This window comes from Cotesia glomerata, linkage group LG5, assembly GCF_020080835.1.
Source record: "Cotesia glomerata isolate CgM1 linkage group LG5, MPM_Cglom_v2.3, whole genome shotgun sequence".
Lineage (NCBI taxonomy): Eukaryota > Metazoa > Arthropoda > Insecta > Hymenoptera > Braconidae > Cotesia > Cotesia glomerata.
The window spans coordinates 8391381-8411976 of NC_058162.1; positions in this window are offsets into that span (position 1 = coordinate 8391381).

Here is a 20596-nt window from a genome sequence, read left to right on the forward strand (position 1 = left end):
ATAGTTCTCGTGATACATTGTCCAACAAATTTTTTTTGCTCGACAGAAAGCGTCAACTTTCAGCCCGCTGCGCTAAACAAAGTTGCCGCTTCCTGCCTTCGTCCAGCAAAAAAATAGTATACACTCCACGGGAAATAAATAAGAAAGCCTCAGATCATATGTTTGTTGACATCGGCTTTGCCTCGGACAACAATTACATGTGATCTGAGACATTTCTTACTTTAGTTTCATAGGTGTGTAATATACTAATTAAAACATCATTCAATTTCAGACGTATTTACAGGTCTTATAACAAAAAACGTTTCAGGTTCCTCCTCAGTATCATTTTCTATGACAAAACATACAGTGATTAAATTATTAATTTCTGTTATTGTTAATAATTCAGACGAATCGACACACAAATTCATAAAATTTTCGATCTCACAATACGGAAACACAGAGCGGATTGATTCACATGGTGTTATTATTGCATAAAAGCTACTGTTCTCACAATTCACAACACATTTGTGGTTATAATCACAATAACAAATTTTTATAAATTTTGTTATAATGCCAATACAATTATTTTGATTATTACAGTAAATTACTACGGAAGAATTTGTTTTTTTATCGCGTTCATAGAGTTCTGAGTCATAAACCATATTGTTTTTAAATAAACGCATAAACGTGAAAACTTTAAACGGTTCCTGTAAGCGTTGATGGTATTTTATTATTCTCTTGCAATGACTCATAATTAATTAACTTAAAAAACTGTATTGTTTTCAAGTTTTTTGAAAATAAAACATGTTCTTGTTGCGTTCATTACTTAGTAATACTAATTGGTTTCTCTCTTTTCAAGGATTCAAAATGTCATGTTTAATCGTTTAACCAGTTTATTGTACTACAAGCTATTACTCGCCCGCTCCGCTGGGCGCTTTATAGAATTACATTTTTAAATCTAAACTTGAAATTTAATTAGAGTATTGTTTTGACTTGCACAGACTCTCAATTCTATCGAATTGGCATGCACCTTTTATCTGTATAATTATTCTAGCTAATATTCATTTTAACTTTTAATGTGCAATCATTATAACATTCCCGTGTCTTCCTTACAAAAATGAATAATAATTGATTTGAAAAAAAAAATTTTTAATGAGCATTGAAAGTTTCAGTTAAAGAAATTGCAGGTCTCATAAGTGAAGAAATCTGCCTAGTATATAAACAACCAATAGAATTAAAAAATTTATTTTGAACAAATGACAATCGGATAGAATAAATTTAGTTACAATAAAAATTCATTATTTCTAAGTCAAAAAAATATAGGCTCCAGATAAGTAATCACTAACATATATACTAAAACCTTCTCCGAAACACGCTGCATTTTATGGTATAAGTATTATTCCGATCGGTTCGGTAGTTTTCGCAGTATAACCGGACAAACAAACCAGCTCTCCATTTATTGGTATAGATTTTATCTAAAATTTACTAAGATCAATTTTCATCTTTAACTCCATAAAAATTTAGGTAAAGCTTTAATGGATTTCCTTTAAAAATTATACGGGTATTTTGAGGAAATTCAGGGAAGTTCTTCACAAATATTTTAATCAACCTGTTAAAATAACTGATAGGAATTTTTAACTTTCCACTCTGAAAAATTGAAAATTTAAAAAAATTCAGGAAGTTATTGGTTTTACCCCATTTTGCGAAAAATAAGTTTTCATCAAATCTCGACGTTTTGAGGCTCTAAGAAACTGTCCTGACTATTCTCGCGATGGTATCCGTGTGTGTGTGTGTGTGTGTGTGTGTGTGTGTGTAAACCTCTTATAACTTTTGAACGGCTTAACTGATTGGATCGAGATTAGTAGCGACCCAAAGAGTATCATTGCCATTAAATTTCGTGAAAATTTTAATTAATTCGGTTCGCTAGATTTTGAGAAATCTCAAAAAAAAAAATTTTTTTAAAATGGTTTTTTTGGAATAACTTTATTTTATATCTTTTTGTAAAGAAAAAAAAAATTTTTTTTTCTTATAGTCTTATGAACGTGGACTTGGCGCGATTTTTTTAGAGTGAAACTGTTTTTTTTTCGGATAGTATATTACACACCGAGGGAAGTAAAGTAAGAAATGTCTCAGATCACATGTAATTGTTGTCCGAGGCGAAGCTTATCAACAATCGGATAACTCTTCATTAAAATTCGGTACAAATTTATTATTTAAAAATTAATTTTTTTTTAATAGCTCAAAATATTACTTTGTTAGTGCTAATTTCTTTTTTTTAATATTTCTTATTTTACGTCTCGATTTATAATAAAATCATTACAATCTATCACTAACTTTCTTTCCATATTATTTTTGGATATTCATCCGGAATTCATCCGGAATGCATTTAGAATTCCTATTTGTGTCAAAATATGACTTCCACATGATATTCAGCGGATCCCCTGCGGATCACCTGCGGATTACCGGCGGAATCCCGCAACTTTTTTACACGGGAGTAGCATAATGACTCATAAAAAAATCGTATAAAAGCCTATACTTATAGCAAAAATCAAAGAGTTGATGATACTGCTGTGAGTGGTAAACATGAAGTTCCAACATCAACCAGCTAAATTACCAGTGACCAATTTTGATCAAATAGTTCAAGGTACTGGATTGAAAAAAGTTAAAAAACACGGTTCTCTGTTACCCAACAGTGAACGTGCAGTGTTTTGTGGTCCATTAAACTGTGAAAAGACTAATGCTTTGTTATCCATCATTATACATCCGAATGGATTGAGATTTGATAATATTTACCTCTACTCAAAATCCCTTGAACAGCCAAAATATAAGTTTTTAGAGTCACTTTTGAAACCTATAGAAGGCATTGGATTCTTTCCTTTCAATGAGCATGGAGATGTAATAAAACCTGAAGATGCCAAACCCAACTCATTAATGATATTTGATGATGTAGCATGTGAAAAAAAGGATCATATAAAAGCCTATTTTTGTATGGGTAGCCATAAAAATGTCGATAGTTTTTATCTTTGTCAAACATATATACGCATTCCCAAACATCTGATTCGTGACAATATTAATTTTTTAGTTATATTTCGACAAGATGAAATGAATTTAAAACACATTTATGATGATCATGTAAATACTGACATGCAATACAATACGTTCAAGGACTTATGCTCAGCGTGCTGGAATGATAATAAATATGGCTTTGTAGTAATTGATAAAGACAGTGAATTGAATGATGGGAGGTATCGTAAGGGTTTTGACTGTTTCATTAGTATAAACTAACCTGAATCGGACAAATATTAGTCATACATGTTAAGTAGTTTGTTAAATCAGCATGAAGTCGGAGGACATTTTAAAACAAAAGGATGTTTTACATCAAATATCTCAGGCAAGTGATGCAATCCGACGCAAACATAAACTCTTGAAGTTAGGAAGAGATATAGCTGAAAAAGCCATGGATGAAATGTTCAAACCGATAGTCACACCATTGAAAACTCTTATTGAATCATCAGGGCGAAAAATTAAACAAGAAAATATAAAAAAAGAGATAAAAGAAGAAGAAACGAAAAATGAAAACTCAGACCAACAACCAGATGACTTTGGTAGTCTGATCTCTGATGATGAAAGTTTCATTAATAGCAGCAGACAGCATCGATCCACAGAACCACTAGCTTCAAGTAGTCCTATCAAAACTGATTGTTTATTAAAAACTTACATACAAAAATTAAATCGAAATCACAAAGAGAATGATTTCAGGTATGGTGTTCGCAAAAAAAAATAAAGCAATGTACATTGGAAATTCAAATATTTATTTCAACAATGATGAAATTAATGTTCAAGACAAAGTTTATTCTATGACTCATGGTTTATTGGAATTATTATTCAAAAAAGATCCTCAAGATTCTGTAGTAACACAGAATGATAAGAAACACTACTTAGATATTGTTGAAAGAACGAATATGTATTGGAAAAATTACAAGCCAAATACAAGTATTTTTAATGATCCGTCACCCAACTTTCAAAATTATGTTGTTGAATTTCTAGCAAAAAGATATCCAAACTTTTCGAAAGGCAGGGGTTTACCTAGTCACATGATAGTAAAAACGAAAAATAGAAATATGGATTATGTATACTGGGATGATCCTAATGAACTGGTTGAAAGATTACGCCTATTAATAGCCTCTCAATCAGCTGGTAATACCAGTCATACTAATGAAATTATTTCGATCATTGAAGAATTAAGAAAGGCTGAAATTATATATTAGAAGTAATATTTCAGAAATTTTACCATTAGTTTGTGAACTGTTGAAGTGAACTGAACAATAAAAAAAAATGAGTATTGATATATTTGGACGTTCTTTGAAAGCTGTAGCAGTTGTTAGTGGACCTCCAGGAGCTCCGGGAAGAGGATTTAAAATAAATTCCGATGGGCAATTTGATTTAGAAAACAAAAGATTATGTGAAGTTGGAGAACCAGTGAAAGATAATGACGCGATAACATTGAAATTTATACGTGATTTTATAAATAAAGAATTATCTTGATTAGAGAAGACTATAAGAGAAGATCAATTAGAAATAATTTCCCATTTACATTCAGAAGTTGTATCATTGAGGACTTCTCTTGATTTGTTGAAAAAAGAAAACAAGAATTAAAAAGAAAGAAACCGAAACATGAAGAATTAGGAAAAAAAAAATGGAAGATAAAAAATCGGTAATAGCATATGAACTTCACAGACCAGCTCATAGAAATTATCAACGTCAGCTCGTAAAAATTATTCAACGTCAAAAATTAAAATTGAAGTGCAAAGAGCGAGATCAACTTTACAAGAAAGCTAGAAGAAATCAAGATCCCAACTTGCTTGCTCTTTACAAATTAAGAAGAAAAGAATTGAAAAACCAGTTGAATCATGCGCGTGAAGAATACTTGAAAAATGAGCTGTTAAATCTACCACATGGCTCAACTGTCTGGAGCAAACTAAAATATCTTGGACTCATAAAATCAAATCCGTCGTCACCGCTAAATTTCTTTGATCCACTTGAGTTGAACGAATACTATGCTAATATAGTCAGGAAGCATCCACCATGTAGCATTGATTTTCTAAACTTGATACTTGTGAAGCATTCTAGGAAGGTTGAATGCTCATTTAATTGGTCTAAAATTGATATTGTAGATGTAACAAAAGCTCTACATCTTACTGTTTCAAAATCAAAAGGCTAGAGTCTTGATGGGTTAGATCTAAGATGGTTGAGAGATCATTTTCCGCAAATTTCACTCTTTCTCACTGCTTTATTCAACAGATCTCTTGACACTGGAATCTTTCCTGATATTTGGAAGATTATCTTTATAATACCCTTGAATAAAATAACACCACCTAGATAATAAATAAATTATTTAATCAATTATTTAAATCCTTATTTATATTTCGGCATTTGTTTATGCGATACCAACGGTCATATTAGATCATTGACACTCGATACTTGGAGCATAAGAAAAATTTTCGACATTGTAAATCTGTCATCAAGTGTACTGTAACGTTTCTTATTAATCATAGGTGGTATTACTATTATTGACTCACATATACATGTATGAATATACATGTATATCATGGACGCATAGTTTTTTTTATATAAATATTCTGAGATTACTTCCTTGACTTACAGAAGGAGTTTGAATCTCATACTTTGCGTATCTCAGTCAAAATAAGTTGAATCTCACATCTAGCGTATATCATATGATATAAAAAGTTGGATTTTCATCATTGTTAGTGATTTATACTAGCATTAAGTTGTTTTTGCGAATTTTTGGCGAATTTTTTTTGCAAATTATTAATAATTGTTAGTGATTTATACTAGCATTAAGTTGTTTTTGCGAATTTTTTTTTTGCAAATTATTTTTTTGCAAATTTTTTTTCGCAAATATGTCTCAACAAATAATAGAAGCTATTCACAGCCTGGTGGATACAGTGTCTGAATCTTATAACAATTTAAAATCTAACCAAGTGAGTGTTGAACAATGTGAACGGTGTTTTAATGTTTGTCAGGACACTATTAACTACTTTGATACTATTTTATCAGATCCTCAGACGAGTGTGCATGTGAAACGCAGTGTTAAAACACAGATTAGCCTCCTGCATCGGTACAGTGAACAGTTTTTACTATTGAATGGTCAAGTTGTTGGTGGGGATTTAAATCAGCAAAATAATTCTATTAAATGGCAAGATCTTGGAAATGACTTTTCACATAATATTAAGACTGGCTCAGTTGTTAACCGTACTCATAAAAATGTCGGGGAATTTTTTACTTTTTTTGAGAATCTTGTTTGTGCAAAAATTCAAGAAATGTTAAATAAAGCGAACAGTTTAAAAATCAACGTTGAATTTTACGGCAAATTTGAGATTCCTAACACCAACAGAGAAGAAGTGAAATCTTTCGTAACACAAAATCGTGAAATATTAGCATCTACAGATATTGCTGACTGGTATAGAGATCACGTAACCAATGCCTTGATAAGAAAAATTGAAGAATTCTGTCAAGAAAAATCCGGATGGCGTTTATCGGAAATCTCAAATTTAGTAATAACGATGTCAAAATATCAACCCCTTCATGCTGGAATCTCAACTTATGTGAGGATGCCCCAGAAGATAATCAACCGACATGCAGTTTTGAACATTGAAAACTTTGATGAATACTGCTTCCTGTGGTGTGTTGTAGCTGCTATTCAAATAATTCAAATTAAAGATATTGCGAAATTTGAAAAAATGAACAATTTATCTATTAATGTATACGGTTTAGAATCAGATTTTTCTAATGAGAAATCTGATAAGAAATCTGATGAATGTGTAATAATTCCGGTGTATTTAAGTAAATCTATAAATTCTGATATAAAAACTATTCATCTTTTAATGATACAAATTAATATAAATTTAAATATGAAGAGCGATGATTATGACGATTATAAACCGATTTATCATTTTGCATTAATTAATAATTTATCAGCTTTAGTAACAGTAATGTAACAAAATCAGAAAAGAAACATTTCTTCTGTGATTGATGCTTAAATCATTTTAAAATAAGAGAATCTTTTGAACGTCATAGGAAAGATTGTTTAAAAATTAATAAAGTTCACATGGTATTTCCAACAGAGGAAAATAAAATTTTAAAATTTTCAAAATCAGGATACTGTACCATTTGTTATTTATGCAGATCTAGAATGTACACTGACACCCATCGATGATGATACAGATACTCATATTCCTTATAGCATTGCATTTTACTGCTTTTGTAATTATGATAATAAATTATCTAAATTTGAAATTAATCGTTCAGAAAATTGCATTGATTGGTTTGTGGGTAAACTTAAAAATTTTGCAATTAAAGTAGATTCATATTTAAAAAATCCAATACCTATGAAACCTTTAACGAAACAGCAATTTGAAGATCATAAGCACGAATATTTGCTATATTTGTCAAAAATCAATTATAAATTCTCGGGATAAATGTTATGATCATAATCATTTTATTGGATATTACAGAGGGCCTGCTCATTTATCATGTAATTTAAAGTATAAAAAATCACATACTATACCAGTAGTTTTCCATAATATGTCTGGTTATGACTTTCATTTTATAATAAAGTCTTTAGCTGCAAATTTCAAAGGTAAAATTGAAGTATTACCAATCAATAAAGAGCGTTATATTTCTTTTACTATGTTGAAAAAACATGCGTTAATCTAAGATTCATAGACTCATTTAAATTTATGGCCTCAAGTTTAAATAAATTAGCATCAAACCTAAAAGATGATGATAAAAAGATAACTAAACTTCATTATGATGATCCAAAAAAAATTTAGATTAGTCACTAAAAAAGAGGTTTTTCCATATGAGTACATAAGCAGTAATGATAAATTAAATGATAAACAGTTACCTGAAATTCAACATTTTTATTCTAAATTATCAAACGAAAATATCCCAGATGAAGAATATGCTTTTGCTCAATCAGTATGGAAAGAATTTAATTTAAAAACATTAGGAGAATATTCTGATTTGTATCTTAAAACTGATGTACTTCTATTAGCTGATGTATTTGAAAATTTTAGAAGTAATTGCTTGAATACATATAGTTTAGATCCTTTGCACTATTATACAGTCCCAGGACTAGCTTTTGATGCGCTGTTAAAGTTTACTGGTGTAGAATTAGAATTACTAGATGATCCGGAAATTATGTTATTCATTGAAAAAGGTATCAGAGGTGGTGTTTCTCAGTGTACAAATAGGTATGCATTAGCGAATAATAGATATGGGTGATAAATTTGATTCAAATAAACTGGAATCGTATTTAATGCATTTCGATGTTAATAATTTGTATGGTGCATCTATGAGTATGCCTTTACCAACAGACTCATTTGAATGGGTTGAGTTAAATTTTGATATTAATCAAGAAATTGATAAATTTTTAAATAATACCGATGGTTTTGGGTATATACTCGAGGTTGATCTGAAATATCCGAAAGAATTATATGATTTACATAAAGATTTGGAATTATGTCCAGAACACTTTTTACCTCCAGAAAAAAAGCAAACAAAATTAGCAACTACTTTATACAATAAAAAAAATTATGTAATACATTATAGAAATTTAAAACAATGTTTATAATTAGAATTAAAATTAACGAAAATACATAGTTTTAAGATTTAAAGAGTCACCATGGCTAAAACCGTATATAGATAAAAATACTGATTGTAGAAAGGCAGCAAAAAATGAATTTGAAAAAGATTTTTATAAATTAATACACAATTCAGTTTTTCGTAAGACTATGGAAAATGTTAGAAAATATAAAGATGTCAGAATAGTCACACGATGGTCTGGCAGATATGGTGCATCTGATATGATTTGCAAACCAAATTTTCATAGTCTTACAATTTTTGATAAAAGTATGATAATTATTCAAATGAATGTTGTAAAAGTGAAATTTTATGAACCAATCTATGTAGGTTTTTGTATTTTAGATATGTCAAAAACTTATATATACGATTTTCACTATAATTATGCAAAGAAAAATTTTAAAAATGAGGATTCTAAATTAATGTATACAGATACAGACAGTCTAATTTATCACTTTACAGTACCTAATGTATATGAAATCATCAAACGTGTTATTACAAAGTTTGATACCTCCGACTATCCACCTAATAATATCTACAATATACCGTTAGTCGATAAAAAAGTTTTAGGTTTAATAAAAGATGAAAATAATGGAAAAATTATGTCAGAATTTGTGGGGCTTAGAGTAAAACTTTATTGTTTTAAAATATATAATGCTGAGGAAGATGATAAGGTTAAGATGCGTGCAAAAGGTGTCAAAAGTTCAACTTTGCGAACTATCACGTTTGATGATTATAAAAAATGTCTTATGGATCATACAAATGTAAATAAAGATCAATATATTATAAGAAGTGAGATGCATGAAGTTAAAACGATGCTTCAAAAAGAAAAATTAGCTTTAAGTTGGGGAGACGATAAACGTCAAATACTCGAAAATAGTACAGATACTTTACCATGGGGTTATAAATCTTCAATATGTAAAAAAATAGTTCAATATGTAAAAAAGACCAAGATTATTATAAACTAAGATTTAGATAATAAGAAAAAAATAATTTCATGTTTTTGTAATAAGATATGGATGTTGTAAATAAAAAAAAATATTTTTTTTCTGTACATTTTTTCACGTATATTTTTTTAAAGTATAATTTTTTTTAAGAATACATAAGTACATTTTTTTTTCTTTTAACATCTTTAATTGAATTTATTTATATTTTAATTTTAATTATGAAGGTTTAATTTTCTTCTAACATTTTTAATTTAATTTATTTATATTTTATTTTCAATTATTAAGGTTTAATAAGAAATTTGAACTTGTAATAAGCTGTTCCGAAATAATTCAAGTAAAGTTCTCCTGCTGAGGCCAAATCGATGAGTGAAGTTAACTGCTCTTCATCATCAATAAGCTTCCGGTTGGTTCGATTCGGGAAGAAAATTGAAAACTCGTTTCCCACAATTCCCAAAATTTTTGGCCCATATTTTGTATCGACTTTCTTAATTTCTGTGATTTGATAAATCTTGTTCAGTTGCAGTTCTTCAAACTTTTTAGTTGGTAAAAAGTTCGGTAAGTTGTTGATTTTATTGATAGCACTCAAATCCATTTTTGAATTATTAAGCTAAGAAATTGATAGAAAATAGTTAATAATAATAATGATAGAAATTAGTTATAAAATAGAATAATTAAATAAATGACATACTTGATTTTCTATTGAATACACAATTTCAAATATTTTTAACAAAAGACACAAGTTTTTTTGAACTGAACGACTGATTCAAGTAACTGCAAGCAGAGGACTAATATTCTGAGGCAAGTAAGTATAATTCCCCACGAAAGATCCCCTCTCACCCACGCCAAAAACAGGTTCAAACTTGTCGGATGACGTAAAAACATGATGTAATCGAGAGAGGAGGGGCTAAAAACGTTAAAATTCAAAAAACTTTTACCCCACATCGATAAAACAGAACATCATTCGGTATCAAACCGACTGTTAACAATACCCTGCAGTCAATAACATAGATCACCAGTTAACATCAAACTATCGACAAATACTTATCTCAAATCGATAAATAGACGAAAACTTCAACACCTACACATCCATTTAATCCCACCAGAGCGGCGTAAGTATCGAAATTTCTCGCATATACTTATACTACAAGTCATTAGAATATATACAAAATTCATCATCACATCAAATAAGTGCATATCACACATCAACACCAAAGCTGATACACGGTAAAGGTATCAGCTCTGCTGTTGGGGTGGTAGCATTTTGACCTCAAACAATCGACCAACAAATCGATGATAATCCCCCCCAACAGTCAGTAAAAATCGATCACCAAATCGATAATAATCCTCAACAGTCGATAAAAATCTATGATAATCCCCAGGAGTCGGTAAAAAAGAACACCAAAAACGATCATCGATATCACAGAAACTCCATCAACAACCGTCGATAAGGCAGAAATCCAATGTCGATACTACATGAATCTACCTTATCGGTGAGACAATCCGACCCTGCTTAGCTACTTACAATATTTTTCTTTTATTCTTTACGTCAGCGAAAGTAAATCAAATCATTAAGAAAGTGTTACTGCGTAACAATAATTTTCAATTTAATTAAGGGCTCGAAATATTTTTAAAAGAAGATTTTGCTTCAAAAAATTTCAGGATAGGTATCCGTAAGCTTTTCGCGCTCATCAAAATCAACATTTTCCCGACGCCCTCGCTCATACTTTTTTAATAAATTACAATTACCATTAATTCGATACTTTTTCACAAAAAAAAAAACAGATATCGACATTACTTACAAGTGAATTAATAAATAAATTTGTGGCAAGTAATTACAACTTAAAAAAAAATAAAATTTAATACTTACTTGGAGATTTATGATAAGATATTTTAAAATTATTAATCAGTAACACGAGCCTTCTGGGTTGGTTGTTTGTCTTTGATAATTACCATTAACCGTTATCTGTTTTTATATCGTGTACAGTCTGTAGTATATAATAGTTTATACGGCGTCCTGGTTGGTAGGAATAAAACGTTAACACCTACGCGCAAATAATAGTCCAGTATAACGTTAAATTAACTCGTCCGAGACTTAATAAATAAATAAATAAATAAAGTAATTACTTCAATGCAGATTAATTAAAAAATCAAAGCTAAAGGTTTTATCGAGCAGACACTTTTGACCGTGTTTCACAAATTTACGCATATGTAAATATATAGAACATCACGGATGATTGAAAATTGCAGCACGCACGCACGCAAAATCTGATGGCCTCATTATAAGAAAACACACCGGAGATCAGCTTCTGGTTACCCGATAACCAATAAGTGTGTCATGCAAGAGTTTGGTCTTTCTTCACTTTATTATATTATATTATGTTCTACTCTACTTAGTTCAATCCTTAATCTACAGGACCAAGAGGACTAGATTACGCGATCACGCTTTTGGTCGACGCACTGTTAATCTAAAAATAACTTCCCGTGAAAAAATTTTCTGATCAGACTAGATCAGGCCTGATATACCCGAGTCAAAAATTCAGACCTGTTTAAGCTGTACTTTTTTCCAACAATTCTTAGAAAATTGAGTGGTCAGGAAAGACTGCTCAGTTAAATACCATATAAACTCGACGCCTGGTTTGACTGTAAATAGTGGAGTTTTGTCCCATTTTGACAGGATTACAGTCTAACCAGACGTTGAATAATAATAACAATTTAAATAATAATAATCTTACTTTTGTTGTACCGTGCCTAGGGACGCAGGTTCGAACCCAACTAGAGACCGAATTTTTTTTTTTTTAATAATAATAATAATAATAATAATAATAATAATTTTGTTATTAGTAAAATGATAAAAAAATAATTTTACGAGTTTTTTTTTATGTTATTTTTAATGTAGAGCTAACACATGTTTAAACCGCACACAAAAAACAAATTTCTTGCGCCAAGAAAATTTTAAGGAAAACGAAAATTATTTTGGAGCAAGAAAAAATCTTCTTGGCTCGAGAAACTTTTACTTCATTCAAGAAATTTTCAACCTTCCTTAATATTTTCTTGAGCCAAGAAAATTTACACTTCAGTAAAGAATTTTTTTTTTCAGTACGCTTGACTCTATATTTAGACCTAATTTTCGCTACCTTTAGAAATAAAGTGAAAATCGAATTCGTTTTATCTGAGACTCGAACCCGAGACGCGCGCTTGCCAGACCGATAACTAACCCCTACACCGTACGACCGATAAGATAATATATATCTCATTATTCTTATAAGCTAAATTTATGCAGTGACGAAGTGCGACGGTTCATTATTTATATAATTTATGTTATTTAATATTGTGTTTTGATAAATATTAACTATTTTTTACAAATGTTTATTAATTAAAAAAATGCATAAGTCAAGTTCTTATAATACTTTAGGCTTTGTACATCATTTTGTACATTTTTAATATTTTATTATAAATTTTAATGTTTAAAATTTTCAATATTAAAAATTCAACTGTAAATTATTATATTGTAATTTTTTTAAGACCATATCAATTTTGACGATATGCAATTTTTCGGTTAAGGGGGTAGATGCACTTAGAATTTTTGAAAAATCGATTTTTTTTTTCATTTTCTTAAAGTATGATGTTTTAAGAATATTCTCTGAAAATTTCAAGTCAATCCGATGAATAGTTTTCAAGATATTTAGTAATTACTGAAGCAACATTAAACCTCTCGGTTGTGACTAGAGCAGGTAGCGGACGGCAGTTGCAAGCGCCCGGTTTTGTCACGCCTATTATCTTGTATAAATAGAATAATTTCAAGTATAAGATGGAAAATTTTTGGTTAAATTTCATTTTACACTTGACATTGGAAGTGAGTAGTCGATACACGTGTTTTTTGATTTGTGAAAATTGTTTTGAAAATTTTATCATGGATCGTGCGAAAGGTTCAAGAGAACTTCGAAAGTCTAATGGTGTTCGTAAATCGCGTACTGTCAAAAGAAAAAATGTATTCAATCCAAAGACAGCGGAACGTGATCAAAGTGTTCTTAGTTCCTCAGCTAAAAAATTAAAACGTGACCTCGAAGACAGTGCGCCTGAAGATAATGGTGTTGAATACAGAATAATAAACTTTAAATCTGTTTTTACTGCTATTGCAAGTATTGTCAAGTGTAAGGAGTGTGATGGAGATGTGAAATTTCAGACAGCTAGTACACGTGGCTTGTGATAAACGAGTGTAAGCTAGTCGGACTAAATTTTTCTAGCAAAAATTTTTCAAAGTTTAATAACTCGATGAATATTGAATTTAACCAAATTTTGTAAAGAATACTTTCGCTTTAAAAATTTTTAAAATATACGAAAATAAAAAATCAATTTAAAAAAATGAAATTTTTCAAAGAAATTATTTAAACAATTAGCTATAAACAATTAAATGTTCAAATTATCAGCATAAAAATAAAATTCGGTGACTAATATAACTCGAAAACCATTCGGTGGATATTGATGAAATTTTAATATTATCTTTTTGGCATTAAGAACTAGTCTTTAATCGAAGGATATTGATTTTTGTTGACAATTACTATATTTTTTAAACAATTAACTTTTAACTTTTTATAGAAAATCAGAGTCCAAAGTTTCGAATGCCACCATTTTGTAAATTTTCAAAAAAAAAAAAAAAGCTTCGATTAAAGACTGGATTTGTTATTAAACTAAAGGTTTCACCTTGGTTTCTCGAATTCAGATGATCTAGAAGGCTGCTGTGATGGTCACCGCGAAGCACTACTCGCGGGAGAGTATCCAACCAATATGGCGATATTTTAATAAATAATATATATATGTATATATATATATATATATATATATTTTTTTTTTTTTTCATAATTGTTAAGTTAAAGCATTGTATAAAAACTCTGTATAATTTATTTTGTAAAATAAACTGAATTACTGTAAAAAATAAATTTTTTAAAATAGACTTAAGGTAGTACTACCGTTACCACAAGAGTCAAATCATAAAACCTAACCTTATTTGATTAACGTAGTAGATTTCCCTATACTAAATCACGTTGGAGAAAGAGAGACAGAGATAAATTTTGAATGTTTTTTATTAATAAATATTCTCATATTCTTGGAAACCATACTGATTATTATTAAATATGTTTTAGATGTTATTTACTCTCGTTGTCTTGATTTTTATAAGAATCTGAACGTCCAGTTTTGTGAAATAAAATAAAGTCTGTGATTATCCATAAGGATCAATGGTAAAAGCAAAAATATGTAGATATTAATATCTTTTTTTCAGGACTTTCTCAGGTTCCAAAAATTTTACTGCTTAATTATGATATTATAAAGTACCAATATGCCAAATTTCATAAAATTCTGAACGTCAATTCTAAAACCGGTAGTACTACCTTAAGGGGTATTATTTATTAAATAATAAATTTTCATTTTTAGCACTCGCTAACAAATCGCGTTACAGATACTACAAGGGCGTAGAATAAAAATTTAATTTTTTTTTGTAAGTCCAAAAAAAATTTTTACTTTGGTGAAAAATTTTTTTTGCATTTCTACACATTTCACGGAAAAATACGTCGGTTCCCAAAAAAAAATTTTTTTCATACGCCCTGATGGCGTCCGAGGTGGGGGGTCCTGGGAGCAATAAAGGCGTATAAAAAAAATTTTTTTTTTCGGGAATCAGGTATCTTTACCTGAAACGACGAAAAATACAAAAAAGAAATTTCTTAAAATTAAAATTTTTTGTCTCCAAAAAAAATTTTTAATTTGAAGTAAAATGTTTTTTTGCTTTTCTGCATGTTTAATACAAAAATATATTGGTTCATTTTTCGGGAATCATTTTATTTTTGTATGAAACGTGCAGAAATGCAAAAAAAAATTTTTCTCCCAACTAAAATTTTTTTTTGAACAAAAAAAATAAAATTAAAAAAAAAAGTTTTAATTTTGAGAAAATTTTTTTTTGTATGCCCCTATGGCTTCTGGGACCTATCTCGGATGCCGTAAGGGCGTATAAAAAAAAATTTTTTTTGGGAACCGACATATTTTTTCGTGAAATGTGCAGAAATGCAAAAAAAAAATTTTCTCCAAAGTAAAAATTTCTTTTGGACTTAAAAAAAATAATAGAATTTTTATTATACGCCCTTATGGCATCCGAGGTGGGTCCCAGGAGCCATAAGGGCATATACAATTTTTTTTCTGCATTTCTGCACATTTCAGACGAAAATTCGTCGATTCCCGAAAAAAAATATTTTATACGCACCGATAGCTTTTCACCGGGGCCTTTTGCCGGTATACACCTTTATGGTATCTGGAACGCGACATAAACTTTTGAATGAACGATATTTTCTGACTCAGTTTGTCAAGCTGATTCAGAAAATGGGTGAATTTTTTAAAAGTTGCGCTATAAGGACGACTGCAATAGTTAGATTATTATGAAATCTACTAATAATGATATTAGTGTGATATCCCCTGTAGATGGATAACTAGGGATAAGGTTCTTATTTCTAGAAGTGATGACTAGTCGAATCTAAAATGATTGTAAGTTTATTTAGAGCAATGTCTTACAAGAAAAATGGCACGTCTTTGTCAAATGCTCGTATAGAACTAATTTTCACACACAGGTCAACTGACCCTCAGCACTCATCCCCTTTTTCCACTCCTCGTACTTACTCTGACATCTCTCAAAAATCATACCTACGTACTTTAGTACATACTCTCGTTCTCATTCTTTCTCTCTTGCACTCATACACTCCAGACATCGTATCTTACAGCTAGACTTAAATACTACCTGATGGCCTACGCTTTTGGCGTATACTCTTTTTATTTTTGATATTACATTAGTATTATTATTATTATTATTTATTATTCTTTGGATAAAATTTGCATTGAAAACGGAACTCAGTGGAGCTGTTTTCACTATGTCCTTGGTTCACCCCGACTTTTACAGCTAAAACGGGTCTGATGTTTCGATTCTGCATTATTATTATTATTCTTTGGATAAAATTTACATTGAAAACGGAACTCAGTGGACCTGTTTTCACTGTATCCATAGTTCACTCCGACTTTTACTCCCAAAACAGGCGTCTTCTAAAGCGGTGAATTGAACTACAAAGGATTTGGAAACTTTTACAGCTTAAACGGGTCTGATATTTCGACTCGGGTAAGCCGTCCATATCAGACCTGATATGGGAATTGGCCATATCAGACTATACATGCCTTGATATAAGTATATCAGACTATGTACCCGCCCCGGTAAAAAAAATTATATATCATTATATTACATAATTATAAATGAAAAATGGCCCTATATAATTATGTATAATTAGGTATAATTATATATAATTATTTTCATAAGAAAAAAAAAATCGGCGCGAGTGAAAATCGAACCGTGGACCTACCGCTTGAAAGACTAATTCACTACCCGTTTACCTAAGAGACTTACTTGGAGAACAAAGTTTATTATAACTACAAGTAATGCAAATCTCATACACGATCGATTCGTAGTAAACAAAATTTTTTATCTAATTCATTAATTATTAACTGTCAATATTTATATATAATAATGGTATCTATATGATGATTTATAAAATTATCTATGTATACATGAAATCGCAAAAATGATTCTACGATATATTGTTAAGGTACTTCGTTGCTTTAGAATTTATAATTTCTTTGAAATTAAAAAAATAATCGAGGTAAAATCAGAATTGAAAGCTTAAATTTTGATGGAATTATTTGTTTAGTATATGGAACTATATATTGCTGGAGGGGCTGACTAACAATTTTTGAACTTGACAAAACTAATAATTTTTGTGAAATTAAATTTTTTTTTAAGTTCCTATTATTTCATCCGAAAAATACTATATATTAAAAGATTGTTAATCATTGGAGTAACAGACTCTTAGATAGAAAAAGAGAATGTTTTATAGTAATCACAAAATACCCACTGGAGTAAAAAAAATTATATAGAATTCTATATGATTCATATATAATTTTATATGAATTATATATATGTCTATATAATTATAAATGAATTACATATGCTTCTATATAATTAGATATGAATCATATATAATGATATATAGTTTTTTTTTACTCGGCTATGCCTTTATATGAGTACATAAGACTACTTATGTGCTGGCAAGGGTATGAGTATATCAGACTATATGAATCCATATCAAGTTATATCAACCCTGATCAGGGATTTTTTTTTCAAGTTTATCAAAGTATATATAACTTTATAAGGTTATATCAGGGCATATCAGGACCTATTAAAAAATAATGTAAAATTAGATATGAGCATATCAAGCTATATCAAGTCTGATATAGACATATCAAATTGATAAGGCTTGAACAGGCCTGATATAGCCAATTTTCTTACAGGCCATATCAAAAATTAAATATGGACATATCAGATCATATCAGGCCAGATATAAACATATCAAAAATTTTTATATGGCCTTATCAGCTCATATCAAGCCTGATCAGAATATTTTTTCACGGGTTTGTCAATAAGACTGTTGAAAACGGAAATTGAATTCGTGGGGTTAGAAATATTCTTTAGTTTTAATCTTCACGAGGCCATGCGGGAATTGGAGTAGAATTTCCGATTGATTTTTAGTACGGAGAGACTTCTTAATGAATACTATTATCTTATCTTTATTGAACATAAAATTTTTCAATTTAAGAAAAAGATACAAAAAAAAATTACTTGGTTAAAGGCAAATGTTTTCTGAATCTTAAATCGAGAAATTAAAATTTTCTTCAGGAACAGAAAATTTCCCTTAAAAACTTCACTTTTCGGAATTCATTCAAAAAATTAATTTTTGTTAATGGAAATTGCTTTTTTTTTGCCCAAGCTTACATTTTTCCTGAGAAATTACATTGTTAGAAATTATCAATGAGTTTCCTTTTCTAAAAAGTTTATTGTTCGAATATTACTTCGCGTAAAAAAATATTCTGATCAGACCTGATGTGGCCTGATATGGACCGTCCATATCAGGCCGGATATGGAAATTGGCCATATCAGACTTGATATGGCCTGATCAGAGCTGATGTAGCCATATCAAGATGTAGACAAACCAGAAGCATAAATAAAATTTATCATTTCTGATTGTATTTTGTTGTTTAGAAAATATGAATGGCACTAATTCGTACACGGAGAAAAAAAAAACAACATTGATTACTTCTTTGTACTCAGTACTGTTTTGGAATAAAATGAGGTTAAAATGTTTGGGACAGTAGGGAGCGCTACATAAAAGCTACTGACTATTGTCTGCACACTAACCAGTCGTGTTTCGTACACTGATAGAAGGATTTGTTTATAGTTAAAAATATTTGTTAATATTTAACAAATCATTTATTAGAGACCACTTTTTAGTCCTTAATAAATATTTCTTAGTATTTAAAAAGATTTATTAATATTTAATAAATGAAGATCAGATTTATTAAATACAAACAAATCATTTTAAATGCTAAGAAATATTTGTTTAATACTAAAAAGTGGTCTTTAATAAATGATTTGTTAACTATTAACAAATATTTTTTGGTGCAAATAAATCCTTCTATCAGTGTACAGCATTCACTACGGACTATCAATATTTCTCTAATATTTGTATGATACAGTAATCATTGCTGTTTTATTTTCTCCGTGTAGTTGATACAAAATTTATTTTAGTATTTTTAGTTGTTTGAACAACTTTATTCAAAAACAGGTACACTCTGTAATAGAGTACAAAAATCCTAATCTTTTTGGAACTTAACACTTCAAAGTCAAGTATCTAGAAAAGGAACAATTCCCCGATCATGCGCCATTTATCGAAGACTTTTAATACTAGTTTCGCCAGAGCGGAACGTGTGATTGCTCCATGGTGATGTCGTAGCAACTAACTAATATGTTGTTAGATTTGTAAATATTTCAATGATTATTTTAATTTTTTTCAAAATTTTCAAATAATTTTAATAATACATCATTAAATAACTGAAAATTAAATTTCATGATGAATATGTAAATAATACACAAAAGATTTTTTCTTGTATTATTGTATTTAAAAAATAAAAAAAAATTTTACTTTTTGTAAATTTTAAATCAGATAAAAAACGGTAGCCGATTGGTTCTACGACAACAGTAATTTTTTTTTTTTAAGTTTCTTAGAAATGTTGAGTAATTCGAAAAATATGTAAAATTTATTTATTTTTACTTAATTAATAAAAAAATTAATTTTATAAATAAAAAATTCTAAAATATCAATTTCTCAATAATCGTATAAACCGTATAACAAAATTATCACTCAGATTTGGCTTTATTTGATGCTATTAAATAAGTCAGATCCGGCCTGATAAAATTATATCAGAACATATCAAAAAATTATAAACAGGCATATCAAATTATATCAAGCCATATCAAGCCATATCAGAATATATCAACAAATTATCTATAGGGGAGCCTGGGGCACGACGGCCCCCTTAAGCCGATTTTTTCTTTTTGTGGCTTTTAACCATCAAATTCATATATTTTCCATCTATTTCGAACGAATCAATCGAAATTTTGCGAAAAATCGAAAAAAAAAAAATTTTTTTTCTGGGGCACGACGGCCCCCTCCCCAAAAAATCATATAAAAAAAATTTTTTTTTTTACTAAATCTACTACCATAAAAATTTAGAGATTCTCCTCCCAAAAAACGTCGTCGAGGGAAAACCACGATTCTTACGAGTCTTGAGTATCGCTGAGAATTCACAGAAAAAAAAAAATCAACATGAAGCAAAAAAAACCTCAATTAAACAAAAAAAAAAAAAAAAATAAAACGAAATCAAAACCAAAAAATTTGAAAAGAAAAAACATTTAAAATATAAAAATGATGATTGCCATTATCTTTATTGCTATAGACTTTCCTCAGAGTCCTCAGAGTCATGGATTCAATGTAAAAATTGTAATAAATGGTGTTATGATTCTTGCACAGGTATTGGCGAAAATTATTCTGACGAATATGTCTGTGATCATTACGAATAATCGTATA